At 33.4% G+C, this 14412-nt stretch overlaps 1 long non-coding RNA gene across 1 annotated transcript in view; it reads left to right on the forward strand.

Moving 5' to 3' along the window:
• Positions 1-2319: 2319 nt before the first annotated feature.
• The window catches only part of LOC112133363 (uncharacterized), a 34900-nt gene continuing 22807 nt past the window's right edge, over positions 2320-14412 (forward strand). Inside the window, exons 1-3 of the long non-coding RNA XR_002915009.2 lie at positions 2320-2366; positions 4097-4131; positions 5849-5880. This is a non-coding gene — a long non-coding RNA (uncharacterized LOC112133363). The remainder of the gene's footprint in view (positions 2367-4096; positions 4132-5848; positions 5881-14412) is intronic.

Consider the following 14412-nt stretch of genomic DNA (forward strand, 5'->3'; position numbering starts at 1 on the left):
ACAGATTGGCATTATGTTTCCTGGAATTTATTAGGCCTTTGGCTTTGCCAGTAATGTTATCTTTCATTCTTGGAAATTCACAATGAATGTTGAAGTATCTGAAAAGTCTTGCAGTTGAGATACAGCTTGGTAGGGATCTGAAAAGCATATGTATTAGCTACATACCAATTATAATCATTTTTTACCTAAGAAAGTCCTGAATTTTAACTTGTCTACACTTTCAGTTAAACCTTTGATTTTTCTAATATTGATCCAGAAAATGATTTACTAAAAGATTCTCAATTATAGAGGAGTCCAGCTTTCACCCAGAGGAGGAGAATGTAGAAGCTGGCTCCACATTAGGAAAGCATTTTATTAGTTTGAGATAATTTTAGTACCCAGGTATATACTTCCATAGTATATTTTGTCTATACATGCATTGCATTTATTTACTGTCCTAACAGAGGAGAGTTGAGCAGAATATATGACTTAATAGTACTTATCATCTATTTTATAGTACTAAGTTTAATTCCTTTTTATAGTGTTAGGATTGATTAAGTTATATTAAGCTATCAAACAAGTCCAAAATCTCAGTGGCCTAAAACAATAAAGATCTACATTTGGACCATGCTACATATCTGTTCTGGTAAACTAGGGATTTTCTTCCACTTTGACTTCACCAAATGATTGAGGCTGATGAAGAAGCCACAGTGTGGAAACTATCATTTTGAGAATTCCATGTTTCTGCTTGGAAGTGACATAGATCACTCCCACACTCGTTTCTTTGTTAAAGTAAGTCACACACACATATGACATCAAGGGAACAGGGAAACACACATTTCTCTTTTACTCAGAAGTTAAGAAGAACCTAATATTACCTAACAGTAGTAATGCTACTATATTAGTCCATATTTATGAGACTATATGCCAAATTAGAAAATAATTACTTAAAATAATAAATTTATTTAAAAACAAAACAAACAAAAAAACATGAGAAGACCAAAGATTGCACCTAGCCTATGCTGTGGTTGTTTGGAAGAATGGCATTAAAATCCCAGAATGACAGCAGTAACCATTATATTACACATCACTTAGAAGATTTTACAACAAAAATCTAGTATCACAGCATAGCAAATGTTCCTATAAACTTTCTCTCCACAGATAAGGCATTCTGATTGCTTTGCATTTCCCCATAAAATCTATTTCTCAAACTTTGCACTGAGAAACACTTGTTATTTTGCAAAAGCCTTTACAAAACCTTCAACTTACAATTCCTTAATTGATGAGATAGATATAGCGGAGAGTCACATGTAGTCCACAGAATCATTTAAATTTTCTCTCTTAAACATATTGCAAGGGTGATAACATTTTACAGGTTCTCATTAACTATCTTGATAGTGTTATAAATTGATGTTTGGCAAACAGCAGTTTCTAATATACACGAATAATTTGAGAAGGATGGTGGAGATGGTATACTTATATGGCTGTACATGTATAACTCATGAAAAGGAAGGGTAAGGCCCAAAGAATGCCTGATTTAGTTTGGTGATGCAAGGTAAATCCACTAAGATTTGGTCTACTAAGAGCGTGGAAAGTGTTCTAATACACAGAGAAGTTTGTTCTTTTGTTGAAGTTTTGAACTTTTAGAGACAGAATCCTTGGTGTTAATTTAGGCAAGCCGCACATCCCAAACCTGCACTAGGACCTTGGTTAGCTGCATATTCTGGGGGAAGATTGCCACCTACTGGAATACCAGCACCATTCCCTCAGGTTTTATGGTAGATGTAAATATGGCTCCTTTAAAATAACATACCTTCCCACATTTATTTCAACACAAACTCCTAGATATGAAATTACTGTATTTTTCCTCCGAAGTAAGCTCAATATGACCTGCTCCAATCGTCAGCTGCTACTCCTCCCTGTTCCAGGTATCAATCCTACAGTTCTTTGGGGGTGTGATAGACAAAGTTCTGGTTTTCTTAATTGCCAGGTAGGCATCAGTTGATATCCTGTCACAATCAAACCCAGCTATTACCTAATAGATAACCATTCTAAAAGAAAAAAAAGTAGCATGATATTTAAAAAATTTGAATGCTTGGAGCAGTTTTACTGTCTAAAAAGTGTTCACCTTTGAAATATATTTTTGACCACATATTACAAGTTTGTGAACAAGAAAAATAATACTACAATTTAAAATGTATTCATATAAGCAGCAAAACTGTTGGTGATTCATCTAGGCAAATGGCATACAGCCAAAATTATACTTTTCCATTCTGTTGTCACAGTGTAGACTTTTGTAACATAGCAAGGGATTTCAATGCCATCTTTTGAATATTGAACGAAGGGTGGATTTGAGACAACTTACAACTCCATCATCAAGTTTAAAGGTGAAATTGTTATAAATGTTATTGGGTTGATAAAACTTAATGGTTTGAGCAGATGAGCATAAGGAAAGATGAGAAGAGGATTTAAAGACACAGAACAGCAGCATGAGGAAGAGTGCCAACTGGAGGAGTAGATCCATAATAAGAGAGGTGACTGATAAGAGAAAATGGGATAGGAGTAAGGGATTAAGGATAGCTATTAGAAATGAAGGTAAAAAGCTGAGATAGTGTCTACGGAGGAGGCAATGTGATATAGAAAGAACAAAAGAGCAAAATCAAAACTTTGGAATTGCATAGACCTGGGTCATCAGCAGGTCTGCTTCAACTGCTACAAGCTGGGAATAACAATTTCCCCATACTTTTTACTTCTATTAAGTTAGAGAGTATCTATGAAACACTGAAGCTCTTGAAACATAGAGTAAACATTTATCATTTCAATAAAGAGTTTAAAAGAAAAATACAAAATTAATAAAGATGAAAAGGAAGGTCAATACAAAAGAACTTTGGAAAGAAGAGCTGAGATGAAAAGAATTAAAATAGCAATAGCGATAAGAAAAATCAGATCTTGATGAGAAAATTGGTGGGGTAATATAAACAGTAATTGTTCAACATGATGCCCATATTATCAAAAGAAAGTAAAATATGCAGGCAGACAACATTTGCATTGGCCAAACCACACCAAATAAACAATTTAGCTATTCGCATGACTTTCTATCCACATGAAAGAAACTTCCATTTATCAGCTGTAAATTTTTAACTCACCTCTCTTTGAGCTACATTTTCACTTTTCAACAACTTTCTGGACATTTCGGTTTAAATACCTCACCAAAATCTTCAACTCCAAATGTCAATAATGAAATTTTGTTGTCTTCATTATTAAATTTGACCCTCTCTCCCTGATTCTTTTACTTGATAATTAGCATCACTATTCTCCCAGGACAGTGGCCACTTAATTTTGTACTTCTACTTTTCCTCTTTCTCTCTCTTCACCTTTCCCATGTGGAAAACCACATACCATATTTATGGTAGTGATAATGATGAAAACTAGAATGTATATATTATTTTAGAATTTATCCAACATTATTTAAACTTTTTCTAAAGATTCTTCTGCTGAATCTATTTCTCTATATCTGTTTGAATTTTTTTCCTTAAATTATATGCTTCTTAACATGTCAAGACCTTCCACGATCTTATACAACTTGGTTTTTAGATTAATTTTCTTTATATCTGCCCAATATCCTGTTCCAACCTGTTTTTCTCCAAGATAACTGGTTATGTCTTTCTCCCCGTGTATTGAAAGTCCATTCATATTTCAACACCCCGATTTGATGCTATTTTCTCTATGATCATTTCCCAGGAGCAGGCCAGCCACCCAGAAGTTGCCAGATGCCAGTTTCTTCTACCACTCAGAACATTACCAGAATTAACTGGAGTTGTTTCTGCCCAAATGGATACATATACACACACATATATGTTCTCAATTACTCATAGTGATTTAAGTTTAATGTTAAGAAATTCATTACATTGCTACTTTGAGGCCAAAGAATACATAGTGTAACTCTGCTTATTTGAAATTAGTGATCTATTTTATAATCAAAATGTTAAGTGTTCCCAAGTTAGTTATCTGTTTAGAGCAGGAATTTAAAAAAAAAAAAAAAGAAAAGAAATAAAGAGGTAATAGGGACCATATAAAATTGGTTAACTGTTTTTTTTTTTTTTTAAATTTCTTTCAGAACAGTGACTCTTCATTGGCCAGTGGAAGAAATTAGTAAGTGAATTTACTTCTGTACATAATATTTATGAATAGAAAAAACACTTTCTGCCCATACCCACTAAGTAAATACTGAACAAATAATTAATATGTTTTGAAAGACCTTGACTGTATTAGGCTTTCTAACGTTTAGAGTTCTCTGAGTTTATGTTTCTTATATTTACTGTTTTTTTTTTTTTTGAGTTTAGCATAGGTTTGCCTTTTTCCCTAAGTCCTAGGAGGGCAGATTTTCTGTCTTAGACAACACTGTGGTAGAACAAAAACATGAACAATTGAGACGTGGAAGTCAAGAACAATGCTCTCCATGTTAGTTTCTGGGCACAGAGCCTAGTAAAAATTGGCATTTTGTCTTATGGTTATCATTGGTGATACAGATGAAATGAGTTATGAAGACTTAACAACTAACCTGAATTTTAGGTTATTACAATATCACTAATGACATAAAATACTCAGGACTTCATACACACACACAAACACACAAAAAATCAGATTTAAAGGTAGAAACAAACAGTCTGTTTACTCAGTAAAGACTATTGTGTTCATAAATGCAAGTGTTAAAAAACGAATATACCCTCAAAGCAGCTGTATGAGTTTTTTAGTATTTTTTTCTGAATTTTAGATTTATAAAAACCATGTCTCAGCTGCTACCTTTCAACAATTTTACTCTGAGGCAATAAATAATTCAATGTGCTAATTTGACAGATGACTCTCCAGGAGCCTCCTACCATTACTAGCATCATTAGGCCATAATATGCATGACGAGGACAGGCCATTCAGCAAATGTCCTTCACTTGTTTACCCCTAAAGAGCTGTACTCTGCACAATTAACTAATGAAGCATTATGGGCCTTTTTTTTTCTTCCCTGCTATTTCAATATATCAATGCAGAGAGTTGAGGGAAAATACAGTCTGTTTCCTTTGGCTAGATCAGTATTTATGGGATGGTTAAGACTGCACTGTAGCTCCCAGATGAATAAGGTGAAAATAATAAGATGGTCAAAATGGATCATTGCTGTCATTATTATTATTTCCTTTTCCTTCCATGATTTGTGAAAAAAATGTTAAAGGAATTTGGTGTTGAAATGCAAGAACAAGACAAAAAATACCCAAACAGTGCTCAAATTTTCTGCTTAATATTTGCTGATTATCAAGAATTTGTACACTGTCTTCATCAAGTTAGGTAATTTTATGTTCACCTAAAACCTTGACCACATGTTAATTTTCTCAGATTTCTATTCAAGTTTAAAATTAAATTCCAGTTAAAAAATATTGAAGTAAGAGTGTGAGTATGGGCTTTGGTGCATATGAATCTCCTCTTACCATCCAATTCAACAAAGCATGTGCCTACAAAGGTTCAAATGAAGTCACTAAGTCCACATCTAAACAGTTTCATCCTGCAAAATCGGGTTAAACAAAGAAACATCATCTGACTAGACTGCTGTTACTGTTTCAATGAATTATTTGATTGCCAAGACATTTTGTTGCTCAGAAAAAGTGGCTTAAGGTAGAATTGAGTTTAGGGACCTCTTTGTTGCATTTAGAGTGTATTATAGGTTCCTCGTTTAAAAATTATCACATACTTTACCATTCCTAGTATTGTTTTGTGCTTTCGAGTGAAAAAAATGAACTCTGCTCGAATCATGTCAATTGACATAATAGTTGATAGGTCCTAGGAAAAGGACAGTTACATTTTTCTCTTTCCAACCTTCATCCAGACCCACAATGATGTTGATGCTATTTCTAAGAGGTAAGAGTCACAACTATTCTTCTTAGATGTAAAACTATTTTATCCAGTTGAAAATGTAGTTTCAATTATAATTATTATAATGCTTCTTTTTCCCCAAAGAAACTAATAATACGTAATAACAATCATTGTGATATTAATAATAATAAAATAGCTATAATTTATTAAGTGCCAGTTTAGTCTGAGCCCTTTGTTACATGCATGAGAAACATGAAAAAATGGTGTGAAGGGCTTGTTGGTTCTTTTACGAACTTTGAGGTTAGAAAAATTTTCACATTAAAAGAGGAAGAGAACCATTATATTTTAAGAGTTCTGTGGACAAATTCTGGTAGATTATCAATATCCTGTCACCTTTATGGGAATGCTCAAAATCACTACTACTATATACTTCCTCATGCTATTCCACTTGAAAAATCAATCCATTCATTTCTTCTTTCAGTAAAATCAATTTTAAACATGCTAACCCAGTAATACTCAAATTTAGTGGAAAAATAATTTAAACCCTTTTTAAATATAAATGTTCCCAGTAGTCTTACTATAACCTGGTAAATTACAGAATCAGTGAAAATCTGGTATTTCTGATATTTTGTATTTAAAAAATTGAGTGCCATTAATGTTTTTTAAATATTTGTTTTTCAATCCACATATAAAAGTGGAATAAAATTACTAGAGCATGTAAAATGTATTTTTTCAAAATGTACTTACAAATGGAAAAGACTACTTGAATGCCAAGGAAAGCAGTAGTTTCTTTGCTTTTATATTGGAGAGAAGGCCATGCATCATCTCTGTGGAACATCCTATCCATAAAAATCTGAGGAACATTTGTTAGAAGCGGGAACACTTCCAAAAAACTATGCTGGAGGAATTTCACAAGACTGAATATATTTAATGCAAAATTTCTTTAGAAAACATAAAAATCACCTTTTTATACCTATTCTTTTCTTTTCCTTACTTTCCATGCCCATCCTTTCCATATGAAACCTTCCATATGGTTTGCTTAAATTCTTCAAATGTAATAAAAAATTATTATCATAAAGGTCCAATACATACTTCAAATTACTATTGCTATTTGAACTATGTATTGGACCTTTTAGTCTGGTATTTGTAACTCAGACATTTTATTAAGCAGAAAAGAGACCAAAATATGGAATACTTTGTAGAATAATTAAATGCTTTGTAAATACAGAATAGGCAAACTTCATTTTAAATATTTGATCATTTTATTCAAAAGAGCTATCTAGCAAAAATAATAGGGGTCAGGATATTATATAATTAATACAATTACATCAACAATTTTAGGATTTTGGCATTTAAAATGTGCCAAGTATCACTAACAAGCACTGAAAATTACTTACAAATACTGCATATTAAAGTTTATTTAAAAATACAGTTTCCAAAGAATGTTATATTTGTATTTTTTACATCAAAAATATATTAAGAAATAAAAAAAAAAAAAATACAGTTTCCATAACACAAAAGCTATAAATCAGTACTCAATGAGATTCAAAAATTACAAGTACTAAAACAAATGTATATAATTTTCATATACATTTATCTATAATCAACATTTAACCAAAATTATCTCAAATTTTATATTCTAATGAAATGTATTCCTGCTTTGTGTAAGAAAAAATTAATATCTACATGTTGTATTTTTCTAGAGCTTTCCTCATTCTTCTGTAGTAATTTCTTTTTTTAGTATGATTTTGCTAAAAATTCAATAATGTACCATTAAAAAAAATAATACTTATACTAAATACATCCAAAAGAGGCACTCTCCCATACATATGCCACTTAACTGCAGGCTCACAGTTCATCGGAGACATTTCTGTTTATTTTGATATCTTTTGTTAAAGAAATCCACAGTAACAATGATGACCAGACAAAGAGAGGGGAAAAAAAAAGCCATTCATCCATTCATGGGTAATTGAATTCCCTCATATTTCATAAACAGACTGCCTATCTGTAGGGTTGTGTTTTATTTCAATAACTTTCTTTAAAATGCTTTTCCTTATAAGATGGAGAATTACAATAATGTTTAAGAACTCAAGGTCAAAACAGTTTTTAAGTTAGTTTATTTGATGGATGCATTGCTGTGAGAGGAGGCACCCCCTCCCTTTCCTCTCCCCTCTCTCCTACAAATTGCCTTTAGACTGGATGTTTATTGCCCAATGTAAAGAACAAAACAGCGAAGTAATTAAACCTAGAATTGCCTGCTGGTGCTTATGACATTCAGGCCATGGGCCTGAGCCTAAGAGTTCACCCAAATCTGCAAAGAAGGAGCCTTGGTTCTGAAACAAAGCCAAGCAGCAAGACATCATTACTGTTAATTACCTGATAAACAAAAAGGACTTGGTGTCGTGGCAAAACACCAAACTCAGTGTGGCAGCTGATGCTGTAAAAGACAGTTGGCCTTACTTTGTCCTGTTGAGCATTGTACTGTGAGATGATCCACCTCCATAAAGGGCTCAAGTAATTATACTCCAACAACTGTGTTTATACGCTCTGTACTCACTATTGTGCTCTACTAACAACAAACAACCTGTCCTCTGGAAACAGGTGGCATCTGCTAAACATCAAATAGAAAAGAAAAAGACATGCTCTCAAATGGTAATTTATTAATTGATAAGCCAGAGGACAAAGTACATGAAAGCAGGTGAAAAATATGGAAGTACATTGTTTAGGTCCCTTATTAAATAAATATGAATTAAATAAAATATGAGATATATTTTTCAAAATAATCATTGGCTTTTGTGACCTACCTTGAAATATAATAGCATGAAAGAAATATTTTAATAAGAATGTTATTTATTTGTGACCTACCTTGAAATATAATAGCATGAAATAAATTTTAATAAGAATGTTATTTATATATTGATATTTATATTTCATATATGATACTTATATATGTATATATGTATTTTCATTTTGTTTTTATCTTTTTTATCCCGATTTTCATTGATTATGCATGAAAATCAACCAAAAAAAGTAGTTAAATGGAGTGGAGTGGCAGACACGATTATGTCAAGCTCAGATGAGATTGTGTCATAGAATCCAATGTCCATACAATTGCAGGACATGGAGTTAATCAAGTGGATTTGGGTGTCTTTGGGAGAGTAATGTAGCATTAATGGCATCGTCAAATAGATCTGGTTAGCTTCTTGTCACCTGGGGCATGGCCTTAGGTGAATTAGACTTCTAGAATCAATTTCTTCATATGTAAAATAAAGTTAATCATACGTTTCTCTCAGCATTGGTGTGAGGAGTCACAGATGTAATGTATACGTTCATTTAACATAGTGCCCAATGCATACTTGGCTTTCAGTAAATAGTGGTTTTGGTAGCCAATTGGAATAAATTACTCATGTTTGAGGCAACTGGCTATTTAAGACAACTAAGAAACACAGAGTGGGCTGAATCATAGCTGATTTGGTAAGTACGGGCAGGTAAGCAAGTCATACTCTCCACCAGTAGATACCCTATCAGCTAAGGCAAGGACACTCAAAATGTCTGAGGCCCAGAACCTTCAGTGCTTCAGGCATTCCTCACATGCTTTACAGGATAATGGGATGGTTAAAAGTAGTGAATTTAGATTTCAGAATGACCTACATTCAAGTCCATGCTTTGTGGGTTGCTATTTCTGTGTGCCTTGAAAGATGACTTAAACTTTTTAACTCATATTCTTCACCTGAAAAGTGAGATGTACAGGTCTAACCTCTTTAGAACATGAACTACCTAAATTTGAATCACAGTTTCATGATTTACTTAGTTACTTATCACATCTCTGATTTAGTATCCTCACCTTACACTGGGAACAAATATTATAACTACTTTATAGGATTGTTAGGAAAACTGAGTCACTCACTAGCCCTTAAAATGGTGCTTGGAACATAAGAAATCTGTACTATAATGTGCTTTTATTACCAGCTATTTAGGAATTTTTGAGCTCCTTTTGAGACCTTACCTACTTGTGATAGTAAATATTATTAGTTGTAATCCCCACCTGTGCAGGGATGCCACCACGTGGCATGCTCTCAATCCTCTATGTGCTTTTCTGAGAGACTTTGCAGTTTATCTTCACATTTACTTACAAGACAATGTCACCAGTATGCCCACGACAATTACCACATGACACTCTCCATGTACTTTCCCTCCTACTTTGGCTTACCCTGTTTTATGTAAAGTCTTGGCAAAGTAACTTGAACAGGCTTCTCTGTTGCCACTGCTGTTACAGGATCTCAAGTGTCTGTCATTCAAGGCCATTCAAGCATCCTGTTCTTGTAGTGGGTTTCTAGCAGACATGGAGAAAAGCATACCTCCTTATTTCTCTGTCACACTTGGTCATCTGGGCCTGGAACAGTCCTCATGCCTGTAACTCCTTATGTCCATAAGAGCTCTTGTGAAATCAGCTCCCAACTCCGACTTCCTTAGGCCTCCAGCCCAGCCTACTCTCAGAAGGGAATAAAGCCCAAGGTCATCCTGTTCACTGCCACGGGCTCCCCACCACATGCTTCAGGCTTGTAATGACGTCATGCTTAGTGGGTGAAAAATGAAAAATTTATTACTGTTACTTGTGTGTCCTGTCATGTAGACCAGCATAATTATTTTTTAATTTTGGAATTCATGGAAGTTAATCAAACTGAATTTGCATATTTGAAGCCTCAGAGACTGATTATTTCTGAAGAACCATATGCCAGTGGCTGTAAAATTCTGCTCCTTTGTTATACAGTCAAATTTCTTGCTTATCTTTCATGATAAAAGAATTAATCTGACACAGCACTCTATTCACTACTATACTGTCGAATAGTAAACTTTTCTGATCTTTTTATGACTGCCAATAATTTACATAAATAACAAGAGCATTGAAATGCATACACTGCAGTTCTAGGGAATGAAAGAACCATTACATTTAGCTTAGTAAGTAAGCATCCTGAATAAAATCCACCAAGAAATCATAAAAATAACAACACACAGATTGTTCTTTATATTTTTGTGTACCTTAGCTCATGTAATTCTAAATTCAGAAGTAATCATTCAAATTCAAATTCTAAAAGGTATGTATTCTGAAGTTGCCATCATCACTTGCTTAAGAACAATCTTAAGTAAGTTTGTTAAAAAAACTTAAGTAAAGTTTTGCTTTAAGTAAGTTGTTTAAAATGTCTACATTTCTCAGCAGTAACTTCTATCCACTATTCAAAAAGGGGCTTTTCTATGTACTTTCTATCATCCTTTTTTGTTGTCTTGCTGATTAAAACCTTTACCGTAGAAACTTTTCGCTATGGTGTGTATGCACACATGATATTACAGTAAATCATGTGCCAAACAATATTGATAATACATTGTAAATTTATATTAAAGTGGTCATTATATTAGCATTTATATACATTTATATGTTATACAGAGGACCTAAATAACTTGTCTTAAAATGGTAAAAGTAAAGGTGTTATTCAGGTAATATAAGTGATTTTTCAAGTGTTAATGAAAAGTTGAAAATGTTACTAAGATGTTAATAAGATGTTACTAAGAAAATGTTACTAAGCAAAGATGCTTAAGATGTATGTTTGGAATAGAACAAGGTAGGTCTTGCAAAGCCAGGCTGTAAAATTGATGTAGATGACGCTGAGTGATTACAGCCAGCACACCAACCTTGAGCAATACTTCACCAAGACATAGATTATGAAGGCATATTCCTTGCTTCCTAACGTCACCTCCACAGTATTTTCATCAGTGAATGCAAAGCTATTGCCATTTTCATCTTTGTTTCTCTCACTATACGGTTTACTCATGTTCTCCAAAATACGCTCTCTCCTTAAGGAAGTTTTATAGTATTTATAGTAATAAAGCACTTGGAAATTGTAGAATAGAAGCTAGTTTCTTTATAAGTATTGATGTTACTTAAATCCTAAGTAGGAACTCGGGATCAATGTATTCAAAAATCAAACCAAAATTGTAATTTAATATAAACTGTTTTTAAAGATTATCATCTAAAATATAGTTGTTCTAAATTTCAACAATTTTAAATATTTTTATTAACTTAATACATATATTGAAGAGGGCAGGCATTTTTTACACTAACCAAGTTATTTATGCTGACTTATCAAATATTTACTGCTGTTTTTGTTATGTGCTTCATTCTATTTGTGTTAAATGACCTTTAGTCTCTAGTCTAAAGCAATAAAGTGAATGCTTCCTGTCCTATCGATTAGGAAAGGCCTATTTTCACACTAATAAAATGGGAAGCCTCGTTTAATAAAATACTTTTTTCTACCAGTGGCCATAGGTGAACTGGAGACTTGACAATGCTGCAAAGGTCAACTGAGAGGACAGAGGTCAACTCTGTGGTAAATCAACTTCCAGGAACAAATCACTGGACACTATAAAAATCAAAAGTGGTTCTTTAAGAGACCAACTTGACCCTCCTTAACCAGAAAATAACATCTGACCTGGCAGTGAAATTTATCACAACATTTCAATTAAAACTTGGCAGGCACACTAGCAGCTTACTGTTCTTCTACAGTTGACCTTGTTATAGAAAAAAACAGAGACAGGAGGAGAAAAATGGATATTCTGGATTCATATTGCATAACAAATATAATCTGTACAGTAAGATTTTATCAGTTGCATGAAGTTTTCTAGAAACTAGATTAATATGTTATGAGTGAATAAAATACAATTTTGCATAAATTATTTGCTGTTCAATTGTTTCAGATATCTGATTTTTTTTACGATACTAAAAAACAGCCTGTCAATGTTATCAGCTAAGCAATAACCTGAAGGTGTTGTATTTTACAAACAAGTACATATCTGGATTTTGGCAGGGCAAACAAAGATTCTTAAGTATCCTCCTTTTAAATTTATTTTTGCAATCATCTATATATTTATATTCTAGATTTGAAGTAACTTAATCATATGATTTTCCTCTCACGTCTACCAGACAGAAGTATGATAAAAATAGAGAAAAAATGTATCTTATACATGCCAGTCCTTTTGGGTATGGTAACTATGATCTTAAAACCCAGTATAAAGTACAATATTTAAAAATGAGTTTTGAATCTAAATGGCATGTATGGTCTCAGCAGTTCTCATCACAATGGAAGCACTAAGAAAATGTGAATAGATTAACTCAAATGGCATCGCATTTTTGACCACAAAGGGTCTTTAAAAAAATTTTTAAATCTGAAGTTATCTGGGCGTAGCGGCTCATGCCTATAACCCCAGCACTTTGGGAAGCTGTGGCAGCAGGATTGCTTGAGCCCAGGGGACTGAGGCTGCATGAGCAGTGATGATACCACTGTGCTCCAAACTGGACAACACAGTGAGAAGCTGTTCAAAAAAAAATCTGAAATCGTATAAAAAGTTTGTTACTTCCCTTGAATTATTTCCCTGCACGTTGTGGCTCACGTGTATAATAAAAGGGTCATAGGAGACAGTGACATTGGCCTCTCCTTTTCCAAAGGTTAACTTTGTGACTCTTCAAAGGCATATCATCGTACCTTTCTCAGTGGTAGAACAAGGTGGCAGAAATAGATAATTTTAAAGATCGCTATTTTATCATTAAATGGCTATAATCTCTAAACTTTTCAAATAATAATGATGCAATCCAAACAAGTTACAGAATCAGGATAAAGCTTAGGATTTTATGACTTTTAGGAATTAGAAACTTTTAAATGTATAGGTTTTGGTAATACTTTGGATAAAAAGATACCATGCACGTGTTGCCTACTCTATGCAGGCAACAAATTCTAAAATCAAAGAGATGATGGGGCCACTGCTGTTGAGGCAACAGAGGCAAAACATGAGGGAAGTCGGTAAGGTAATGGTATTATTATGATTAGATAGCTATAGATTTTTATTTATATATTTATAATCATTGTATCTATTTAATATTAACGATAATACCAAAATATGTAAACATATTCTAGATCATTCAGCTAGTGACCTTATAACAGATGTCAGTGTTTGTATTAACAATTTCATTTTTAATCAAATTGGAATTTATCAGTACTGTTTAATAACCACAGACTCTAAAGTAAAGACCTGAGATGAGTGGTATACATGAGGGATTAAGGCCAAACAACAATCCAACGCTGCAAATGAAAGTTTCACAAAAAATCAAATAGAGCAAAGTCAGGGGTGGGAGGAATCAAAGCAGCATAGGACTCACTATAAAATAGTGATGAAAGGAAACTGCAGTGACAATATTCCCTTGCAAAGTGCTTATGTAATTGGTTTCAGCAAAACATTTTCCATTATTGCATTCATATTTATGTTTGAATTGTATTAGAATTTGACTTTGTTTTTCATTTGTAGTAACTTTTTGCAGAATGAAAGCTAACTCAAAGGAGGAGAGAGTGATACAACCCTGAGGGGTCATGTCAGTGTGGAAGGGTTGGGAAAGTGTGTTTTCAAGGTAAATGGAGTAGCTAGATGAAGACTCGAGGAAAGATAGAACTTAGAATAGTCTCTAAAGAAGAACTGGTAGCTGGGCAGAGAGAGAAAAGTGCCCTCTGCCTAAGATGAAATTGGAGATTGTTG

This window comes from Pongo abelii, chromosome 4 (genome assembly GCF_028885655.2).
Source record: "Pongo abelii isolate AG06213 chromosome 4, NHGRI_mPonAbe1-v2.0_pri, whole genome shotgun sequence".
Taxonomy (NCBI): Eukaryota; Metazoa; Chordata; class Mammalia; order Primates; family Hominidae; genus Pongo; species Pongo abelii.